The sequence below is a fragment of the Mercenaria mercenaria genome, chromosome 6 (assembly GCF_021730395.1).
Source record: "Mercenaria mercenaria strain notata chromosome 6, MADL_Memer_1, whole genome shotgun sequence".
NCBI classification, from domain to species: domain Eukaryota; kingdom Metazoa; phylum Mollusca; class Bivalvia; order Venerida; family Veneridae; genus Mercenaria; species Mercenaria mercenaria.
Window position 1 is genome coordinate 88,829,711 of NC_069366.1, and position 19,289 is coordinate 88,848,999.

Sequence of the window (19,289 nt, forward strand, 5' to 3'; positions counted from 1 at the left end):
TTTGACATAGTGACCTAGTTTTTGAGCTCAAGTGACCCAGTTTTGAACTTGACCTAGATATTATCAAGATAAAAATTCTGACCAATTTTCATGAAGATCCATTGAAAAATATGGTCTCTAGAGAGGTCACAAGGTTTTTCTATTACTTGACCTACTGACCTAGTTTTTGAAGGTACCTGACCCTGTTTTGAATTTTACCTAGATATCATCAAGGTGAACATTCTCACTAATTTTCATGAAGATCTCATGAAAAATATGGCCTCTAGAGAGGTCACAAGGTTATTCTATTTTTATACCTACTGGCCTAGTTTTCGACGGCACGTGACCCAGTTTCGAAACTGACCTAGATATCATCAAGGTGAACATTCAGATCAATTTTCATGAAGATCCATTGAAAAATATGGCCTCTAGAGAGGTCAAATGATTTTTCTAATTTTAGACCTACTGACGTAGTTTTTGACCGCAGTTGACACAGTTTCAAACTTGACCTAGATATCATCAAAATGAACATTCAGATCAACTTTCATACAGATCACATGAAAAGTATGGCCTCTAGAGAGGTCACAAGGTTTTTTATTATTTGACCTATTGGCCTAGTTTTTTAAGGCATGTGATCCAGTTTCAAACTTGACCTAGATATCATCAAGATGAACATTCTGACCAGTTCTTATGGAGATCCATTCACAAGTATGGCCTCTAGAGAGGTCACAAGGTTTTTCTATTTTTAGACCTACTGACCTAGTTTTTGACCGCACATGACCCTATTTCGAACTTGACCTAGATATCATCAAGATGAACATTCAGACCAACTTTCATACAGATCCCATGAAAAATATGGCCTTTAGAGAGGTCACAAGGTTTTTCTATTATTTGACCTACTGACCTAGTTTTTGAAGGCACGTGACCCACTTTCAAACCTGACCTAGATATCATCAAGATGAACATTCAGACCAACTTTCATACAGATCCCTTGAAAAATATGGCCTCTAGAGAGGTCACAAGGTTTTTCTATTATTTGACCTACTGACCTAGTTTTTGAAGGCACGTGACCCACTTTCAAACTTGACCTAGATATCATCATGGTGAACGTTCTGACCAATTTTCATGAAGATCTTGTGAAATATATGGCCTCTAGAGAGGTCACAAGGTTTTTCTATTTTTAGACCTACTGACCTAGTTTTTGAAGGCACGTAACCCAGTTTCGAACTTGACCTAGATATCATCAAGATGAACACTCTGACCAAATTTCATAAAGATCCCACAAAAAATGTGACCTCTAGGGTGGTCACAAGCAAAAGTTTACGGACGCACGGACGGACGGACGCCCCGCGATCACAAAAGCTCACCTTGTCACTTTGTGACAGGTGAGCTAAAAACAGCACACATAACAAAATGGTGCCTATGTGGCCTTTGATATCACCATAACACATGTAGTGACCTTGACCTTGAATTGATAGGACTTAAAAAACATTACCCAATCATTATGACAAAAGTTTATGAGCAAAGCCAATCCTGTCATACTTTTATTTTTAGCTCTAAATTTACAAGGACAAATTAGTGAAATGTTGGTCTCTATTTCATAGTACAAATTGAACCACACTGATGAATATTGCTGAAGTAAGCAGACTAAGATGTAACATTGAGGGAAGTGAAGACCTGAACATTTGCTTTGCTTATGTCAGTGCTGGGCTCAGCTATAATTCTGCTCAATGCATTTTCAGTTTTCAAAAGATATTAAGATTTTAATTTTTCATAGATTTTCAAACAAACACTTTCACTGCAAAGACAGAAATGCTCTATCAAAACTGTTCTATATGAAAAATCCTTCCTTTATTACTGACAGGAATCTGCCTTACAAATATATGCTCTGAATTTCTATAATTATATGCTTTGAATTTCATAAAAATAAAAATCATGAAAGAAAGATGTAAATGTATCAATTTATTTTATTTATCTGTTAAATTATCAAAAAGTAGTTCTAAAGAAAAGTCTACATGACATACAAATTCAAGAATTACGCAATGTCTGTGAAATAAATACCATTCAAAATACAGTAAGTTCTTAAAGTAAGCTTTAACAAAAATATGCCTTTTCCCCTTAAAGGTGGATAATCAGACTTTGACCATGTAAGGGATTTGCTTGTAACTTTAACATCTGATCATTTACACTCATTTATGTTCACTAAACACTTAATACAAGTTAGATTTTCACTGGAGGTATTTTTAAAATTTCATTTTCCTATCCTGGTTGCCCAACCAAGATAGAGTTATTTTATCGTAAGTATAAATTTGATAAGCATACTTTGCTTAAGGAAAGGTATTAATATTAGATATATTGTAATATATTTGTAAAATATTTTAATTAACAATTATGTATTTAGATGGAATTCGATAGAAACGCAAGTTTAAAAAATTATTATTATCTCCCTTTGCCTATCTTGGTTGCGCAACCAAGATAGATTGGAAATAAATGAATTCAGAAGCTACACACAGATTTAAAGCTTGCCGTTTGGTTCAGTTTGTTAAATAGTTGGTATGTCTATCAAATGCAAACGTAAAACTAGAAATTGTATCGAAATAAAATGAATTACTCAGCTTTTTAAATACTTTTATATTAAAGGGGAGTAATTACAAATTTTTATAAAAAAAAAATAAAACATGCATTTCTAATAGGAATCTAACTCTATGTAATGGGTCTTTTTGTTCCTTAAATAAATCTCTACCAGAATATACAAAAAGTAACAAGGCAGTCTGAACGACAGCTAAATCCCCCGCCACTGTTATGGATAGTGAAAGGGTAAACCTTTGATTTTAGCTGTGACCTTGACCTTGAACTGACATGGCTGACTCATGAATTCTGCACAACGTCTTGATGAGGTGATCATTTGACCCAAGTTTCATGAAAATCCTTCAAGGGGTTTAGGAGATACAGAGCTGAAACCTTTGACCTTCAGTTGTGACCTTGACCTTGAGTTGACATGGCTGACTCATGAGTTCTTGATGAGGTGATCATTTGACCCAAGTTTAATGAAAATCCTTCAAGGGGTTTAGGAGATACAGAGTGGACACCAAATGGAAGGCTTCTACCCTTAGTTGTGACCTTGACCTTGAGCTGGCATGGTTGACTCATAATTTCTGCACATCGTTCTGATAAGGTAATCATTTGACCCAAGTTTTATAAAATTCCTTCAAGGGGTTTAGGAGAGCGGACACGAAATGGAAGGCTCAAACCTTTGACCTTCAGTTGTGACCTTGACCTTGAGCCGACATGGCTGACTCATAAGTTCTGCACATCGCCTTGATGAGGTGATCGTTTGACCCAAGTTTGATGAAAATCCTTCAAGGGGTTTAGGAGATATAGAGCGGACACAAAATGGAAGGCTCAAAACTTTGACCCTAAGTTGTGACCTTGACCTTGAGCCGGCATGACTGACTCATGGGTTCTGCACATCGTCTTGATGAGGTGATCATTTGACCCAAGTTTTATAAAATTCCTTCAAGGGGTTTAAGAGATATAGAGCGGACACAAAATGGAAGGTTCAAACCTTTGACCCTGAGTTGTGACCTTGACCTTGAGCTGGCATGGCTGACTCATGGATTCTGCACATCGTCTTGATGAGGTGATCATTTGACCCAAGTTTTATAAAATTCCTTCAAGGGGTTTAGGAGATATAGAGCGGACACAAAATGGCAGGCTCAAACCTTTGACCTTGAGTTGTGACCTTGACCTTGAACCGACAAGGCTGACTCATGGGTTCTGCACATGGTCTTGATGAGGTGATCATTTGACCCAAGTTTGATGAAAATCCTTCAAGGGGTTTAGGAGATATTGAGCGGACACGAAAGTGTTACGGATGGAAGGACAGATGGAAGGACGGACGGACGGACGCAGACCATATCTATAATCCCTCCGCCACGGCGGGGGATTAAAAAATGGCATTAAATGTTGTTTAAATGTGACTGACCATCTTTAAAACTGTATACATCCTAAAATTTTAGCTATAATTACTTCCTGAATATCTAATAACAAACAAGTAAAAGGTAGATAGGACAGAGTTTTTTCTAACTTGTATGAAAACTATCTTGAATAAATATAGGATACATTTGTATGTGGTAAATAGGGTTGGCAGGCCAATGGTAAACAGACCATCTCTAAATCCTGAAATACAGTAGTTCAATATTAGTCAGTAGCCAGTATTTCTTAACCCAGTCCTATGATATTCCAAACAGCTAAGCTTCACATCAAAATTGTTTGACACTTAATCTGTTCTGACATTAATCCATAGCAAGCTACTATAACCAGCTGCAAACATTTTTGAAAGATGATCAACACCATAAGAATGTTTGACTCAATTCAGGAGAAATGTTGACTTTTTAAAATTGTGTTTATCAGCTGAAAAATGACCTGTAATACAGTTCACATCTTGACCTAGAAAAGAATGGTGTCTTTAAATGCAGTTACATGAACCAGTATTTAATACTCTGATACCACTAGAGCCCTTTCATGTTATATGAAGAATCCAGTCGATTTTAAATGATACGCTTGTAGCTTGTAGTCAAAAGTAAATGATTGGTTTATTCATAGATCTTTAACTAGTACCTCTCTGCCAGTAATTATTGACCAGAAACTGTTTTCTACATTTAGTACCAGTGACCTGACTCCAGTAACCTTTAATACAAACTGTATAAGCTTATAAACTTGCTATACACTAAGTTTGGTGACAATATGCTGTTTAAATAATGGTGACCTTGACTTCATTTGGCATGAAGACCCCCAGTCTTAAGCCTTTTCTCTTCAAAAGCTTTCTATCAAGTTTCATTGCAATATCTAATCCATAATTTCAAACTTGCTACACACCATGTTTGGTGACAACTAAATTATTGCCTGAAACCCCATTTGATGCAGTAAACCTAGCTCCACTGTTTTAACTAATTCAATTACCACAACTGGCAGAAAACTATATACAGTAATCCCAACTGCTTCAATACAATCCCAAGCTAGGGCTAAACATAGGTTTAGTGAATAAATATCAATTTTAACTACAACCCAGATTGACCATGCTTGTCAGCCCAAACTTGGTACCCAGGATTTTCAAAATTGGACCATGTGATAATGATTCCTTGAAATCCCTTGAAATCTTATATAAGTTATTTCTGAATGAACAATTTGGGGGAAAAGTGCCATTGTTTGTGACCTAATCTTTGAGGGACATAATTGACTCTCAACATATCTTCTCATTATGCTTAACTTTTGATAAAAGTTTCATTGGAATCCATTGAATAGTTTAAAGGTTGAAATATAGCTGAGACACAAAAATAAGTATTACAGTCCTTTTAATGTGTAATACTGGTGACCTTGACATTTGATGTACTGACCTCAGACTGACTGTTTTCCATAACATAACATCATGCTGAACATTTCATTTAAATTACACTAGATGTTTTGGAGATACTAACAGTGTGATTATATGAGAACATGAAAACAGTCAAAATTTGATGGTACATTATACTAAATTTGACTTGGAACTTTATGAGGAAGTGGCAAGCATAGTGCAAGGTGCATGCTGGGATGCTGAACAATGCAGGAGAACAGTGCAAGGGAAGGATGCAAAGGGTAGAAGGAACATGAAGTCCCTAGTCAATATTGTAGTATAATGAACTTAGAAAATTGTGAAACTATAAAAAGATAATGTAACAGCAGATGTACATTATGCAAAAAGCCTGCCTCCAATTTTACTAAGTTGTTGAATTTTTTACAAAATATTATTTTTATTTAAGCTAAACAGAATAAAAGCAATATAATTAGGTTTAAATGTGCTATAAAGTGTAACCAATTCGCACAATCTAATTATTTGGATTTAATACAGAAAGATTAATGCCAAAACGGGATACTGGTTGCAGAGAGCCAATCAATCTTCAAATAATGACAATGGCTTTTTTGGAACCCCAAAATCTGTTCCCAGTTAAGACAATGTTGTTCAAAGGAAATTAACTTGTTCAGAGCCCTACCAGGCAAGTAAATGATTTCAATAGTGATATTGGTTGGCTCCAAGCCTGACATACTTTTCCCAATAAACTTAGCAAATACAATGTATAGTGTAAACCAACTTGACTATTGAGAGGACATTGGTTAAGACCTGACATGGTTTTCCCAATTAACGTTTAAAGCATACTGGTTCAAATCTATTGTAAACCAAATTGTCTAATGAGAGAATAGTGGTTGAGACCCGACATGGTTTTCCCAATTAACTTTTAGAGGATACTGGTTCAAATCTATTGTAAACCAATTTGACTATTGAGAGCATACTGGTTTAGACCTGATCCGTTTTCCCAATTAACTTTTAGAGGATACTTGTTCAAATATAGTGTAAACCATCCTGAATTTTCAGAGGACATTGGGTAAGACCTGACATAGTTCTCCCAAATTAACTTTTAAAGTATACTGGTTCACATCTATTGTAAACCAAGTTGACAGACAGAAGAGTGGCTAAGACATGACATGGTTTTCTCAATTAACTTTTAGAGGATACTGATTCAAATCTATTGTAAACCAAGTTGAATACTGAGAGAGTACTTGTTTAGACCTGATGTGGTTTTCCAAATTAAGTTTTGGAGGATACTAGTCAGATCTAGTGCAAATCAAAAAAACATCTAAATCTATTAAGATATTTGTTCATAACATTCAAAATGTTTTTCCATTAATTTCAGAGTACACTGGTTCAGATCTATTGCAAATCAAGACGACGACTACTGAGAGTACACTGGTTTAAAGCACTGATACGTTTTCCCCAATTAATTTATTGTGAGGATACTGGTTCATTTCTCTGGCAAATTAAAATTTTGCAATTTGCTTTCCGGATAACCCATTTCATAGTTTTCAAATGACCTGACCCAAACAAATCAAAACTTATTTACCAACAAACTTGAGCATATAATCAGCATATACATGTGCTGTGTAAAAATAATTGAGTTATGGCCCTGTTAATGGTTACCACATCCAAATGTATCAATATTAATAGTAAACCAAACCGTTTCATGTATTAAATTTCTTGACAATCTTCAAAATATATAGCCTACATAAACTACTACTTGCATATTGAAATATTAAAACAGCAAAACCATACAAATCAATGATTTCACCTTTTGTATGTGACAAATAGAATGATGGTCCATAGTGCAAAGACCTTGAACCATAACTGAATTTTAGGATATTTATAGGTTATTAGCTTTGTATCGGGAAATATGCATGAGTTCTCAGCGGAAATATTGCGCGACTTTCCTCCGCTGAAGAACGAGTGCATATTTCCCGATGCGAAAATAATAACCTTTTTATTACATACACAGCTACACGTATAAATATAATATAAATATCACAAATTTGTTCAATAGCCTGAATAGGATTGACAATACTGCACTAAATAGATAAAAAAATAGTACAAGAACAGACCCTGAATTACGTCACGCACCCGATATGAAATTCAGGCGTCAGTATATGGAAAAACATTGACGTTTCCGGTACCAGTGTAAGTTAATGGGAAATAGAAACGAGTATGTAATAAGTTCAGTTTCATCTCCCCTTCGTGTGATGGCAATTTTAATGTACTAAACAGAACTCAAATTACACTGAATATATTGACAGATGGCAATGAGAAGAAATGCAATAAGCAAGAACCATAACTCTGAATTGATTATTTACAAGTTTATCTTCCCTTATTTTTTACAATTTCTCATTGTGAATTCATACGATTATTTGATATAGGTACTGGTATCTAGGATGAAACTAGAATTTTCAAGCCAAAAGGGCACAATATTTATTTGTTGAGACAAAAAATATTACACCAATTTTAAAAAAGACTGCTCCGTGCATGTCAAAGTTACAGCTCAGAAAAAAATCTAACATGACCTTTGACTTCTTTATTAATGAAACCTTGACCTTTGAGATAGAAACCTGCATCTTACTCCAAACACTGTTTCACTGTGGCAAACAGTTATGGCCCTGACAAGACCTTACATGAACTTTAACCCCTAAATGTGACCTTAACCTTCAAGAAATAATATGAAGACTGATCCATGCATGTTTGGACAAGCTGTATTCCCTTTGATACCCTTAAGTGTGACCATAACCTTTGAATTAGGAGCCTGCAGCTTGTGCTCTATAGGCAAATAAATCTGTCAAATATAAAGAAATACTGCTCATGCATGTCAAAGCTATCACCCACATGAAATTAGATAGACATAAGACCTAGCAAATAACCATGGATTTTACAGAAAACTGGTTCAAGCCTAACACAACTAGACCACTGCACTTTATCAGAAAAAAATTACTTATCACCAAATCACTCTGAAGAAAATCTAGAAAAAACAACAAATACAAGTCAAAACAAAGCAAAACTCAAATAAACATTCTTTTTTTAAATTATTTTACCTTCTTTCCTTGTTTTGTGTTCTTGTTATTTTGGTTCTTTACCAACAGTCTGTTGAATGAACACGCACTCTCAACAAGCGTCACATGATTAGCATTGGTTAGCTGTAGAATAAAGGTATACAGTAGTAAGTAAATTTACAATATGTTCTTTACAAAATTAGCAATGTAACAGTCATTAATTCATAAAATATTGGTGCAAGAGTTATGCACCTTGTGCCATATGGTGTGGATAATGTTGTGTAACAACACTTCAAGTTTTAATAAAATCCATTTAGTAATAACTATGCATCAAAATTAACCTTAATTCAAAGTAAAAGGGGACATAATTCATTAACAAGAGCTGTTGAAGGTCATTGCTCACCTCTTCCTACATGACCTAGTTTTGAGTATGACGTCGTTTTTTCTATTATTTGACATAGTGACCTAGTTTTTGAGCTCATGTGACTCAGTTTTGAACTTGACCTAGATATTATCAAGATAAAAATTCTGACCAATTTTCATGAAGATCCATTGAAAAATATGGTCTCTAGAGAGGTCACAAGGTTTTTCTATTATTTGACCTATGGACCTAGTTTTCGAAGGTACGTGACCCTGTTTTGAACTTGATCTAGATATCATCAAGGTGAACATTCTCACTAATTTTCATGAAGATCTCATGAAAAATATGGCCTCTAGAGAGGTCACAAGGTTTTTCTATTTTTATAACTACTGACCCAGTTTTTGACCGCACGTGACCCTGTTTCTAAACTGACCTAGATATCATCAAGGTGAACAATTTTCATGAAGATCCATTGAAAAATATGGCCACTAGAGAGGTCAAAAGATTTTAATTATTTTAGACCTACTGACCTAGTTTTTGACCGCAGTTGACCCAGTTTCAAACTTGACCTAGATATCATCAAGATGAACACTCAGACCAACTTTCATACAGATCCCATGAAAAGTATGGCCTCTAGAGAGGTCACAAGGTTTTTTTATTATTTGACCTACTGACCTAGTTTTTTAAGGCATGTGACCCAGTTTCAAACTTGACCTATATATCATCAAGAAAAACATTCAGACCAACTTTCATACAGATCCCATGAAAAATATGGCCTTTAGAGAGGTCACAAGGTTTTTTCATTATTTGACCTACTGACCTACTTTTTGAAGGCACATGACCCACTTTCAAACTTGACCTAGATATCATCAAGATGAACATTCAGACCAACTTTCATACAGATTCCATGAAAAATATGGCCTCTAGAGAGGTCACAAGGTTTTTCTATTATTTGACCTACTGACCTAGTTTTTGACGGCAGGTGACCCACTTTCGAACCTGACCTAGATATCATCAAGGTGAACATTCTGACCAATTTTCATGAAGATCTCATGGAATATATGGCCTCTAGAGAGGTCACAAGGTTTTTCTATTTTTAGACCTACTGACCTAGTTTTTGATGGCACGTGACCCAGTTTCAAACTTTACCTAGATATCATCAAGATGAACATTCAGACCAATTTTCATACAGATCGCATGAAAAATATGGCCTTTAGAGAGGTCACAAGGTTTTTCTATTATTTGACCTACTGACCTACTTTTTGATGGCACGTGACCCACTTTCGAACTTGACCTAGATATCATCAAGGTGAATGTTCTGACCAACTTTCATGAAGATCTTATGAAATATATGGCCTCTAGAGAGGTCACAAGGTTTTTCTATTTTTAGACCTACTGACCTAGTTTTTGATGGCATGTGACCCAGTTTCGAACTTGACCTAGATAACATGAAGGTGAACATTCCGACAAATTTTCATGAAGGTCTTGTGAAATATATGGCCTCTAGAGAGGTCACAAGGTTTTTCTATTTTTAGAACTACTGACCTAGTTTTTGACGGCACGTGACCCAGTTTCGAACTTGACCTAGATATCATCAAGATAAATATTCAGACCAACTTTCATAAAGATCCCTTGAAAAATGTGACCTCTAGAGTGGTCACAAGCAAAAGTTTACGGACGCACGCACGAAAGGACGAAGGACACTGCACGATCACAAAAGCTCACCTTGTCACTTTGTGACAGGTGAGCTAAAAAGACATAAATCTGTCAAAATCAAAGTAATGGGTATTGTTCCTGGTGTAGATTCTGATATTAAATAACTATTTTAAATTTCTAGTCAAAAACTTTAATAGAGATATTTGACTTTATCACAAAATTCTAAGTTAAAAAGGGGCATAATCAGTCAAAATTCAATCAGAGTTATAACAAGAGAGCCATGATGTCCCTATGTATAATCAAGTAAGACCCTGGGGGATCAAGATTTGAATAAATTCTGTAGAGATCCACTAGGCAATGCTACATGTCAAATATCTAAGCTCCAGGCCTTCTGGTTTATTTTTAGAAAATTTTGAAGATTTTTCTATGTACAATCAAGTAACCCCATGGGGCGGGGTCAATTTGACCCCGTGAGTCATGATTTGAACAAATTTTGTAGAAGTTTACTGGGCAATTATCTAAGATTTAGGCCTTCTGGTTTATTCTTAGAAAATTTTTGAAGATTTTCCTATGTAAAATCAAGTGACCCCTCGGGCAGGGTCAATTTTTACCCCGGTGGTCATGATTTGAACAAATTTTGTAGAGGTCCACTAAACAATGCTACCTGTCAAATATCTAAGCTCTAGGCCTTCTGGTTTATTTTCTAATTTTTTTTGAAGATTTTCCTATAGAAATCTCTGTAAAATCAAGTGACCACTGGGGCAGTGTCAATTTTGACCCCGGGGCCATGATTTGAACAACTTTAGTACAGGTCCACTAGGCAATGCTACATGTCAAGTATCTAAGCTCCAGGGCTTCTGGTTTTTGAAAAGAAGATTTTTAAGGTTTTTTTATGTAAAATCATATGACCCCTCAGGCGCGGTCAATTTTGACCCCAGGTTCATGATTTGAACAAACTTGGTAGAGGTTCACTAGGCAATGCTTCACACCAAATATCTAAGCTCTAGGGCTTCTGGTTTTTGAGAAGAAGATTTTTAAAGTTTTTCCTTTCAGTTGCCATGGCAACCAGAGTTCTGCATGGAATTCAATTCTCTGAACAATTTTGAAAGGGGGCCACCAAAGGATTATTCCTGTGAAGTTTGGTGTAATTCTGCCCAGTGGTTTTCAAGAAGATTTTTATAGACATTGTTGACGGACGACGCCCTACGGACGACGGACATCAAGCGGTCACAATAGCTCACCTTGTCACTTTGTGACAGGTGAGCTAACAAGAGGGCCATGAAGGCCCTGTATTGCTCACCTAACCTACTGACCTAAAGATCATCAAGATTAACATTCTGACCAAGTTTCATTAAGATATGGTCATAAATGTGGCCTCTAAGTGTTAACAAGCTATTCATTTGATTTGACCCTGTGACCTAGTTTTTGACCCACCATGACCCAGATTTGAACTTGACCTAAAGATCATCAAGTTAAACATTCTGACTAAGTTTCATGAAGATACAATTATAAATGTGGCCTCTAGAGTGTAAACAAACTTTTCCTTTGATTTAACCTAATGACCTATTTTTTTACCCGACCTGGCCCAGATTCAAACTTGTCCTAAAGATCATCAACTTGAATATTCTGACTAAGTTTCATGAAGATACAAATGCAGAGTCATAAATGTGGCCTCTAAGAGTGTTAACAAGCTTTTCCTTTGATTTTATCCAGTTCCCTAGTTTCTGCCCCACATGACCCAAATTTGAACTTGACCTATAGATCATCAAGATCAACATTCTGACCAAGTTTCATTAAGGTATGGTCATAAATGTGGCCTATACAGTGTTAACTAGCTTTTCCTTTGATTTGACCTGGTGACCTAGTTTTTGATCCTACATGACCAAGATTCAACCTGGACTTTGAGACCATCAAGATTAACATTCTGACCAAAATTCATGTAGATACAATCATAAATGTGGCCTCTACAATGTTATAAAGCTTTTCCTTTGATTTGACCTGGTGACCTAGTTTTTGATCCTAGATGACCCAATATTAAATTTGTCCAAGATTTTATTGAGAGTAATATTATGACAAAGTTTCATTAAGATTGGATCAAAATTATGACCTCTTGGGTGTTAACAAGCTTTTCCTTTGAATTGATCTGGTGACCTAGTTTTTTACCCCAGACAACCCAGTATCAAACTCCTCCAATATTTTATTAAGAGTAATGTTCTGACCAAGTTTCATTAAGATTGGGCAAAAAATTGTGACCTCTAGAGTGTTAACAAGATTTTCGTTTGATTTGACCTGGTGACCTAGTTTTTAACCCCAGATGACCCAATATCAAACACATCCAAGATTTTTATAAGGGTAACATTCTGACCAAGTTTCATTAAGATTAGGCCAAAATTGTGACCTCTTGAGTGTTAACAGTCAAATTGTTGAGGACGGACGATGGACACAGGGCGATCACAAAAGCTCACCTTGAGAGCTTTTGAGAAAAGGAAAACTTCAAAAAACAAATCTAAGTCCACGAAAACAATATTCAAAGTCTACAAAAAAAATCCTTATCAGGTACAGATATGTAAAAATACACCTAACAAGAAGGTCATGATGACCCTGAATCGCTCACCTGAGTAATATGAGCCACATGTTTAAAATGGCAAACTGATGCTAAAATATTAGAAAGTGGGTCAGTAGGTCACATTCATGGTCACTGAAAGTCAAATTGTTGACGACGGACGACGGACACAGGGCAATCACAGAAGCTCACCTTGAGAGCTTTTGAGAAAAGGAAAACTTCAAAAAACAAATCTAAGTCCACGAAAAAAATATTCATAGTCTACAAAAAAAAATCCTTATCAGGTACAGATATGTAAAAATACACCTAACAAGAAGGTCATGATGACCCTGAAACGCTCACCTGAGCAATATGAGCCACATGTTTAAAATGGCAAACTGATGCTAAAATATTAGAAAGTGGGTCAGTAGGTCACATTCATGGTCACTGAAAGTCAAATTTAAGATCGGCGTGCAAACCTGTACATGTCATCCAAATTTCAAGGCTGTATAGATCTCAAAAAACAAGGCAGTCTGAAAGACAGCTTAAATCCCCCGCCACTGCTATGGATAGTGAAAGAGTAAACCTTTGATTTTAGCTGTGACCTTGACCTTGAACTGACATGGCTGACTCATGAATTCTGCACAACGTCTTGATGAGATGATCATTTGACCCAAGTTTCATGAAAATCCTTCAAGGGGATTAGGAGATACAGAGCTCAAACCTTTGACCTTCAGTTGACATGGCTGACTCATGAGTTCTTGATGAGGTGATCATTTGACCCAAGTTTGATGTAAATCCTTCAAGGGGTTTAGGAGATACAGAACGGACACAAAATGGAAGGCTCAAACCTTTGACCTTGAGCCGACATGGCTGACTCATAAGTTCTGCACATCGTCTTGGTGAGGTGATCATTTAATCCAAGTTTCATAATTATCATTCAAGAGGTTTAAGAGATACAGAGAGGACAAGAAATGGTAGGCTCAAACCTTTGACCTTGAGTTGTGACCTTGAGCCGACATGGCTGACTCATGGGTTCTGCACATCGTCTTGATGAGGTGATCATTTGATTCAAGTTTCATGATTATCCTTCAAGGGGTTTAAGAGATAGAGCGGACACAAAATGGAAGGCTCAAACCTTTGACCTTGAGTTGTGACCTTGACCTTGAACCGACATGGCTGACTCATGGGTTCTGCACATTGTCTATATTCATTTTCTATTCATTTCTATAACCCCCACCAGTTGTGGCAGGGGATTAAACAAGAGCTGTCGGATGACAGCGCGCTCGACTATTCGAAGAATTGATTGAAGAATGGGGTCAAAATATTTCTACAGATATTCAGACAAAAGAAAAAATACATTAGACAAACAATGTTCCTGTATTTGTGGATTTCAATAAGTCTTGCACTAAATGGCAATGTGTGAACCAATTTCAAAGTACAAAAAGGACCTTTATTCAGCCAAAATAGTTGTCAGAGTTATGTACTCTTGCCTACAGATGGAAATCATGATGATAAACAAGTGTTCAAAGTATTAAAGCCATAAATCAAAACAGAACCAATTTCCAAGTCCTAAAAGGGCAATAATTCAGCCAAAATATAAGAAAGAGTTATGTACTCTTTCCTACAGATAGAGACTATTATACTGAACAAGTGATAAAAGTTTCAAAGCCATATGTCAAACACTTTACAAAAAATATGAACTGGTATGAAAAACTTAACCAAGATTTCTAAGTCAAAAGGGGCCACAATTCAGCCAAAATCCTTGATGGAGTTATGTACTCTTGCCTATAACTGGACATGGTAATGGTAAACAGGTGTTGAAAGTTTCAAAGCTTTATCTTCAAAGACTTTGTCAAAATATGAACTGGTACGAAAAACTTAACCCTGATTTTTAAGTCAAAAAGGGTTATAATTCAGCCAAAGTCCTTGATGGAGTTATGTGCTCTTGCCTATAACTTGACATGGTGATGGTAAATAAGTGTTGAAAGTTTCAAAGCTTTATCTCAAAAGACTTTGTCAATATATGAACTAGTACGAAAAACTTAACCATGATTTCTAAGTCAAAAGGCTCCATAATTCAGCCAAAATCCCTGATGGATTTATGTGCTCTAGTCTGTAACTGGCCACGGTGATGGTAAACAGGTGTTGAAAGTTTCAAAGCTTTATCTCAAAAGACTTTGTCAAAATGTGGACGAGTACGAAAAACTTAACCAAGGTGTTACACCGACGCAGACACTGACGCTGAGTAGGATAGCTCTACTTATTCTTCGAATAGTCGAGCTAAAAATGGTAAAGTCTTATATATTTCCACAACATATTATCTGTTGGTAATAAAGTTTGAAAGCCTTCTTAAGAAATAGAGAAATACTTTTCTGATATCTAAATTTTTTTATTTTTTGTTGTTTTACGATTTGGAGGTCATTGTCTTTAAGCAACATCATGGAAATAACACTAACAAAGCCATCAAAGACATCTAGACACACCTGACGCATGGTGACATGATGAGCTCAAATTCCTGTAATTTTGGCAAACTTTCGTGCTTCTCCAAACTTGTTTGTTCATTAACTGGTCAATCATAGAAATACATTCCTTCTCATAATGTTGTGATGAAGATGTGAGCAGAGCTGAGAAATTCACCCGCCATATCTCTTCCTCCTCTATACACTGTAACATCTGGATCTGCAATGCATAAATAGACAAATGTGTGAGTTATTTGACTCAGTTTACTGAAAATCTGAATCTACATTGTATTTACCAGATATACTGCAGCCTTAACATTAATACAAGTAACTTACACCCATGCCCTTTAATGCCAGACTGTCACAAAATAGGCCTGTCTAAATATTGAGTTATGTATCATAAAGGTAATAATGTTGATGTTTTACGCCTTTTTAACTCCAAAAAAAGAGTTTGACTGGACAAGGCTAATTTCGCAGATTTCGAGTAATTCAAGGGCCATAATCCAAGAGTGCCTAGGCTGATTTGAATGGTTATTGAACTTGGACGAGATATGCCCACAAATATTGTCACCAAGTTTGGTGAAGATTGGATGAAAACTGTTCGACTTAAGAGGGCGGACAAGACTAAATTCGCAGTTTTTCTTTAGTAATTCAAGGGCCATAATCCAAGTGTGCCTGAGGCAATTTAGCTAGTTATCAAAACTGGCCGAGATATTATGCCCACAAACATTGTCAGCAAGTTTGGTGAAGATTGGATGAAAACCGTACGACTTAGAGAGTGGACATGCTTTTGGATGCAGAATGCTGCTCATCCGCCACAGGTGTTCACATGATACACCCTGCTCTTTCATGACTTGGGCATTTAAACATTAAGGTGTAGCCAATATAGATGAGTGGTCTTTTTATCAACAAAGTAAGATAAAGCACAAAAATCTATGTTACATCTTACACTGTTTTTTTTATAAATTAAATAATTATCATTGGATATAAAAGAAATGTATTTAAAAGTTTGGTGCTTAAACTAGCTGTTATTAGGAAAAGTTCAACTTGCATTTTATCAGGATTCTGCAATTTGTCTCGACTGTGGAGGAACTAGTCAGCAAAATTGTTACACGATAAAATTTGATAAAGGCATCACTTACCTACATGTTTAAACACCAAAGTTATACTTTCGCTGTCAAGGATCTTCAGTAACCGTGTGACTTTATGAACACTAGGGTTGAGGTTAGCGTGTATAGGTCGTCCTTTCCAGCCAGTCATTATCACCGATACATTCCAACACTCGTACACTCTTCTCATGGTTGAACTATTTTTAGAAACAAAGAAACAACACTGCATATAATTGAAAACATTGAGTTTCTCTATAGAGGAGCAACATAGTTTGCCTTTAAGAAAATTGAAGGACCTAATGAACTCCTATGCTTTGCAAGAAGGCAAATATGTGGATAAACTTTTCTGCACAACTCCTGAGGTTCTATCAAAACCATGAATATCTTTCCTTCATTTACAGTCAAACCTATGTTGATAATCACCTGTGAAAAAGGACCACCTGTGAGCAGAAATCACCTGTAAAAGAAATCACCTGCCCCTACAAACTACTGGACTTGTTTCCGACTGAGTTTCAACCTGTAAATAAACACCACTTGCAGACTACTTTTAGAGATGTTATACACAGTGGTTAAACAATTTTAAAATGTGTAATTATAATACAAAACAAGAGCTGTCCGTTTAAAGACAGGCAAGCTGGACTATTCGGCATATTGTCCCAGAAGCAAGAAAATATTACCCAAAATGTTAAATATCACAAGAGTTTTAAGTTCAAAAAGGGACATAAATTGACCAAAATGCATATCAGAGTTATGGGACTTGCTGCTATCAACTAGTTTTATAACCCCGAAGACACATGTGAAGTTTCAATTCAAAATCTACATTAGTTTTGGAGATAATAAGTTGCATGTAAAACCTTAACCAGAATTTTCAAAGTCCAAAAGGGGGCATAATTTGCTCAAAACACATGTCAGAGTTATGGGACTTGACCCAGTAAGGTTGGTTATTGACCTAGAAAAAGAAAAAATAAGTCTCAAATCTATATGCCTTTTAGTAATAGCTGTATGTACTTGCACGCAAAACTTTAACCAGAATTTTCTATGTCCAAAAGGGGGCATAATTTGGCCAAAATGAATGTCAGAGCTTGCTGCACTCTTAATGATAAGTCAATAAAAGGGCTGCATTCAAGAAAAATATGACAACTGTTGCAAAAGCAGCTCTTAGTTTGGAACATCTTTCGAGAATAAAACTTTTAAAAGTGTCAAATCCCATCCACTTCTAGGCAATGTTAAAATGTGATCTGCCTAAGAAAAATCCTTCAAAACCCTTTTATAAATGGCAAATAATTATAACAAGAGATCACAGAGTGATCTTGGCGCCCACCAATGTGCCATTTTTGAGTGTTCCAAATTTCTAGACTTATTGACTAGCTCAAGGTCAAATTTTATTTCAGTACACAACACTGTGCATGTGGTCCAAATTCGAAAGCTGTAGCTTGAGAAATGTGAAAGTAGGTCACTAGGTCAATGTCAAGGTCAAAGTTTGTTTCGGTACACAATCCTATGCATGTGGTCTAAATTTGAAGCCTGTAGCTACAGAAATGTGAAAGTAGGTCACTAGGTCAATCTTAAGGTCAAAGTTCATTTCGGTACACAAAACTATGCAAGTGGTCTAAATTTGAAGGCTGTAGCTTGAGAAATGTAGAAGTAGGTCACTAGGTCAAAATCAGGGTCAAATTTTATTTTGGAATACAAAACTATGCATGTGGTCCAAATTTGAAGCCTGTACCTTCAAAAATGTGAAAGTAGGTCACTAGGTCAATGTAAAGGTCAAAGTTTGTTTCGGTACACAAAACTATGCATGTGGTCCAAATTTGAAGGCTGTATCTTGAAAAATCTAAAAGTAGGTCACTAGGTCAAAATCAAGGTCAAATTTTATTTGCATTTAATCATGCAAAATTCTCCCCTTGCATGGACCCTGGCCCCAGTCCCAAAAAGCAAGAGAGCTCCAAGGCTTTAGTTTGTAAACTCTAATCAAAACTGCATTCATTCAATATGTGTAAGTATCGTGATACTTATCGCGATACAACCAAAGGTATCGTGATAATATCGCGATACAACCAAAAGTATCGTGATAATATCGCGATACATTTTCAGGGGTGATACCCAACACTAAAGGACATGCAAGCTGATCATGATCTACACTGGTTGCAAAGGCAGAATGAATCGTGTCTAGTGCATGGTAAGGGTAACAGTAGTAATAAATACTATCGCAACAATGTACTACCTGAACACACAGATTCTTTAAATTCATCCAGAAGTCTACAGTTTCTGTAGTTCTGCCTCTCACTGAACTCAGCATAGAACTGTAGAAATGGCAGCAGTGGTGAACTCTGTAAATGACAGTAAGTTAGATCTCAGACAAAATTATAACAAGAGCTCGTCGAACACGAAATGCCCCCATTGATGCATTCAGTAATTGCACTAGGAACAGAAATTATATGCTCACTGTAAACAAAAGTTCTACCATTCTGGTTTAATCTGACCTTGACCTTTAACCTATTAACCTAACAAGAGATTACAGAGTGATCTTGGCGCCATTCACTGAGCCATTTTTAAATGTTCCAAATTTCAAGACTAGCTCAAGGTCAAAATCAATGTCAAATTTCAAGGCTGTAGCTTGAGAAATGTGAAAGTAGGTAATAGGTAAAAATCAATGTCAAATTTCTATTCAGAACACAAAAATATGCAAGTGGTCCAAATTTGAAGCCTGTAGCTTCAGAAATGTGAAAGTAGGTCACTATGTCAATCTCACGATCAAAGTTCATTTCGGTACACAA

The 19,289-nt window shown here is 36.1% G+C and overlaps 1 long non-coding RNA gene across 1 annotated transcript; it reads right to left on the minus strand.

The window, feature by feature from the left end:
• Positions 1–15,411: 15,411 nt before the first annotated feature.
• Positions 15,412–18,844, minus strand: LOC128557910 (uncharacterized). The gene is made up of 3 exons (XR_008371498.1): positions 18,737–18,844; positions 16,546–16,709; positions 15,412–15,623 (listed from the first exon to the last, which is right to left on the minus strand). It is a non-coding gene; the product is annotated as an uncharacterized LOC128557910 (long non-coding RNA).
• Positions 18,845–19,289: the final 445 nt, after the last annotated feature.